Source organism: Schistocerca piceifrons, unplaced genomic scaffold (genome assembly GCF_021461385.2).
Source record: "Schistocerca piceifrons isolate TAMUIC-IGC-003096 unplaced genomic scaffold, iqSchPice1.1 HiC_scaffold_2041, whole genome shotgun sequence".
Lineage (NCBI taxonomy): Eukaryota > Metazoa > Arthropoda > Insecta > Orthoptera > Acrididae > Schistocerca > Schistocerca piceifrons.
In genome coordinates this window covers 105,001-110,000 of record NW_025727946.1, presented here as the reverse complement: position 1 = coordinate 110,000, position 5,000 = coordinate 105,001, and the positions used below count along the sequence as shown (strand labels likewise).

At 57.7% G+C, this 5,000-nt stretch overlaps 2 non-coding genes and 1 pseudogene across 2 annotated transcripts; all 3 read right to left on the bottom strand.

The window, feature by feature from the left end:
- LOC124741980 overlaps positions 1 to 607 on the bottom strand; it is a 4,222-nt pseudogene extending 3,615 nt beyond the window's left edge.
- A 188-nt stretch (positions 608 to 795) lies between these two features.
- Positions 796 to 950, bottom strand: LOC124741953. Its single transcript, XR_007010147.1, has one exon. It is a non-coding gene; the product is annotated as a 5.8S ribosomal RNA (ribosomal RNA).
- A 351-nt stretch (positions 951 to 1,301) lies between these two features.
- LOC124741974 lies at positions 1,302 to 3,210 on the bottom strand. The gene has a single exon (XR_007010165.1). It is a non-coding gene; the product is annotated as a small subunit ribosomal RNA (ribosomal RNA).
- Between the last annotated feature and the right edge of the window lie 1,790 nt (positions 3,211 to 5,000).

Below are 5,000 nucleotides of genomic sequence, written 5' to 3'. Positions count from 1 at the left end.
TGCGGCCCACCGCACACCGGAACGGCCCCACCCCGCGGCGAGTGGAAAGGCAACCGGACACGACCCCGCCGCGGATTGCTCCGCGCGGGCGGCCGGCCCCATCTGCCGAGGGCGGAGGCCAGTGGCCGGATGGGCGTGAATCTCACCCGTTCGACCTTTCGGACTTCTCACGTTTACCCCAGAACGGTTTCACGTACTTTTGAACTCTCTCTTCAAAGTTCTTTTCAACTTTCCCTCACGGTACTTGTTCGCTATCGGTCTCGTGGTCATATTTAGTCTCAGATGGAGTTTACCACCCACTTGGAGCTGCACTCTCAAGCAACCCGACTCGAAGGAGAGGTCCCGCCGACGCTCGCACCGGCCGCTACGGGCCTGGCACCCTCTACGGGCCGTGGCCTCATTCAAGTTGGACTTGGGCTCGGCGCGAGGCGTCGGGGTAGTGGACCCTCCCAAACACCACATGCCACGACAGGCGGCAGCCTGCGGGGTTCGGTGCTGGACTCTTCCCTGTTCGCTCGCCGCTACTGGGGGAATCCTTGTTAGTTTCTTTTCCTCCGCTTAGTAATATGCTTAAATTCAGCGGGTAGTCTCGCCTGCTCTGAGGTCGTTGTACGAGGTGTCGCACGCCACACCGCCAGCCGGCTGTGCACGCTACCGAGAAAGTACCGGTATGCGAACCGCCAGGCGACGGGCGCGCATCGCACGTTTGAGGAGACGCGGCCGGCCCCACAGGCGGCCGCGACACTCCCAGGTCTGCGAAGCGGGGCAAACGCCGCGCGCTTCAGTATACGTAGCCGACCCTCAGCCAGACGTGGCCCGGGAACGGAATCCATGGACCGCAATGTGCGTTCGAAACGTCGATGTTCATGTGTCCTGCAGTTCACATGTCGACGCGCAATTTGCTGCGTTCTTCATCGACCCACGAGCCGAGTGATCCACCGTCCTGGGTGATCTTTTCTCAGTTTCCGCCGTCTCTTTCGAGACGGTCGCATAGGCGGGAGTGAGGCGTGTGGCGGCCCCTGTTCCAGCGTTCTGTGTCCAACGGCCTCACGGCCGACGGGCGTCGTACGGCTCCACACCGGAGCGGACAGGCACTCGGGCGAAAGTCATTCAAAACCGGCGCCAGGCGCCAGGTGCCGCAGGCCAGCCGCTCCAGCGCTTCAGCGCTCGTACCACACAACATTGCCGCTAGTTTTGAGAGGCACGCGTGGTTCCGCACGCGGCGCACGGCTACGGCGAGCCGTACAGGTAGCGTGTTGCGCGACACGACACGCACATCGAAAGACATGCAGTCTAGTCGGTAATGATCCTTCCGCAGGTTCACCTACGGAAACCTTGTTACGACTTTTACTTCCTCTAAATGATCAAGTTTGGTCATCTTTCCGGTAGCATCGGCAACGACAGAGTCAATGCCGCGTACCAGTCCGAAGACCTCACTAAATCATTCAATCGGTAGTAGCGACGGGCGGTGTGTACAAAGGGCAGGGACGTAATCAACGCGAGCTTATGACTCGCGCTTACTGGGAATTCCTCGTTCATGGGGAACAATTGCAAGCCCCAATCCCTAGCACGAAGGAGGTTCAGCGGGTTACCCCGACCTTTCGGCCTAGGAAGACACGCTGATTCCTTCAGTGTAGCGCGCGTGCGGCCCAGAACATCTAAGGGCATCACAGACCCGTTATTGCTCAATCTCGTGCGGCTAGAAGCCGCCTGTCCCTCTAAGAAGAAAAGTAATCGCTGACAGCACGAAGGATGTCACGCGACTAGTTAGCAGGCTAGAGTCTCGTTCGTTATCGGAATTAACCAGACAAATCGCTCCACCAACTAAGAACGGCCATGCACCACCACCCACCGAATCAAGAAAGAGCTATCAATCTGTCAATCCTTCCGGTGTCCGGGCCTGGTGAGGTTTCCCGTGTTGAGTCAAATTAAGCCGCAGGCTCCACTCCTGGTGGTGCCCTTCCGTCAATTCCTTTAAGTTTCAGCTTTGCAACCATACTTCCCCCGGAACCCAAAAGCTTTGGTTTCCCGGAGGCTGCCCGCCGAGTCATCGGAGGAACTGCGGCGGATCGCTGGCTGGCATCGTTTATGGTTAGAACTAGGGCGGTATCTGATCGCCTTCGAACCTCTAACTTTCGTTCTTGATTAATGAAAACATACTTGGCAAATGCTTTCGCTTCTGTTCGTCTTGCGACGATCCAAGAATTTCACCTCTAACGTCGCAATACGAATGCCCCCGCCTGTCCCTATTAATCATTACCTCGGGTTCCGAAAACCAACAAAATAGAACCGAGGTCCTATTCCATTATTCCATGCACACAGTATTCAGGCGGGCTTGCCTGCTTTAAGCACTCTAATTTGTTCAAAGTAAACGTGCCGGCCCACCGAGACACTCAATAAAGAGCACCCTGGTAGGATTTCAACGGGGTCCGCCTCGGGACGCACGAGCACGCACGAGGCGGTCGCACGCCTTCGGCTCGCCCCACCGGCAGGACGTCCCACGATACATGCCAGTTAAACACCGACGGGCGGTGAACCAACAGCGTGGGACACAAATCCAACTACGAGCTTTTTAACCGCAACAACTTTAATATACGCTATTGGAGCTGGAATTACCGCGGCTGCTGGCACCAGACTTGCCCTCCAATAGATACTCGTTAAAGGATTTAAAGTGTACTCATTCCGATTACGGGGCCTCGGATGAGTCCCGTATCGTTATTTTTCGTCACTACCTCCCCGTGCCGGGAGTGGGTAATTTGCGCGCCTGCTGCCTTCCTTGGATGTGGTAGCCGTTTCTCAGGCTCCCTCTCCGGAATCGAACCCTGATTCCCCGTTACCCGTTACAACCATGGTAGGCGCAGAACCTACCATCGACAGTTGATAAGGCAGACATTTGAAAGATGCGTCGCCGGTACGAGGACCGTGCGATCAGCCCAAAGTTATTCAGAGTCACCAAGGCAAACGGACCGGACGAGCCGACCGATTGGTTTTGATCTAATAAAAGCGTCCCTTCCATCTCTGGTCGGGACTCTGTTTGCATGTATTAGCTCTAGAATTACCACAGTTATCCAAGTAACGTGGGTACGATCTAAGGAACCATAACTGATTTAATGAGCCATTCGCGGTTTCACCTTAATGCGGCTTGTACTGAGACATGCATGGCTTAATCTTTGAGACAAGCATATGACTACTGGCAGGATCAACCAGGGAGCTGCGTCAACTAGAGCTGAGCAGCCGGCCGCCCGGGAGTGTGTCCCGGGGGCCCGCGCGAACACGCAAGCGTCCGCTCAATCATTCTGCAAACAGGAGGAGGCTGAGCTCCCCTGCACAATACACCTCGAAACCCTCTCAGGTCCCGGCGGCGCGCAGCGCCGTCCCAAGTACTTGGTCGGGTTCGAGAGAGGCGCAATCGCCCGGAGTTAGGCGAGTAGACGCTTTCGGTGCGACCACCCGTGCTCCCAACTGAGCTTGCCGCTGCCGACAGAGGCCCGGGAGCGTGCTGTCGTGGCATTGCCGGCGGGAGACAACACGCGCCACCTACGGTGACCGGCAGCTCCAACGCCAGCGCCACAGAAGGACAAAAGCCCCACTTGGGTGCCGAAGCGAACTCTCCCAGCACAGCGCACGCGCCAACACATCCGCACAGCTGCGATACAAACCACCAGCGAGAACCGCTGGGGCGACCGAGCAGCAGACGGCGTCGCGGCGCCGAGCGCCGGGCGGCGGCGCATCCTCAACGCACACAGTCCTCAATCGGACCAGCACACTGAAGATGTCCACCGCGCTTCGCACCGGGCCCGCGAGGACCTACTTTGGCCGCACGGCGCCGCGCGCAGGGTGCGCCGGCGCGCAGCTGCGACGCCTGCCGCGTCCGTCGGCCGGCGCGCCTGCCACTGGCCGCCCCCACCAGCCGGCTGTAGCGCGTGCGCCCACGCACCGCGCGGCCAGCACGCCGGGAGGCGCCCCCTCACCGGCCGGGGACGGTCCCACCCAGCCACCGCCGCGTATCGCTTCACACCCAGATGCCGTTCAGTTTCGTCGGCATGGTGGGTATCGCTGGAACAACCGGTTAGTACCTCAACCTATCGTCGCCATCACCGATTCACCCCTAGCGAGAACAACCGCACCACAACAGGTTACCATTTGTTCATTTGCGTAACTTCACCAGAAAACGCAGGCGTCCATCGCCATTTGCAACTTCAACGATTATTGCATGCCTGTGTCAGGTGTCACGCCACACTACGTCTGCCCACATACACGCAACAAAATGTGCACGCCTAGACAATACGTGGAAGGTGGCCCCCGTACGTATGCGATGTCCATTGCTCGAACGACTGTCAACCGGCCTCTGTAGCATGTCGCAGATATGGAACGCGGTGCACCATGCCATCACGGTGTGTGAGGAGAGACGACTAGGTCCGAATACATCAACAGACAGCTCATGCTGATCGCCATCCACGGCGTCCGTTCCTCCCACACGTCTCTATGGCGTACCACACTGCAATCCAGCTCTCATAGGGAGACGACACGTAGCTGCGTGCACAATATTTGCACTGTATGGTCCGCCGTTTTTGGGCGCAGTCGTTGTACGGTCACACATGTGCCACGATGTATCATTCAGTACATAAGGACGAATGTGCAGTACAGATTGTGGTTTACGCGTACGACATTAGCGGACAGTTGACACAGGCCGCACCACAACGTAGCCTGAGTACGTCGCATGCGAAGGGCATTGAACATGCAAAGTTCTCACCAACCAGCTTGCGAAGGCAGGGGGCAAGGTGGGGACGTGGGGAGGGGCGGCATGTACGTCCTGCTGCCATCCACATTACAGTGTACAGCAGGAGCATGTGGAAAGTGAGCAAGACTTGCAAGGTGTTTAACATGAAGCGATACACAGGGGAGCGGGCAGTGCGAGTAGCGAACTATATTGCGAGGGTTGCGGGTGGGCAACACTACACTAATTGAACGAGTCGTATAACAATTACAGAGCAGGTTTA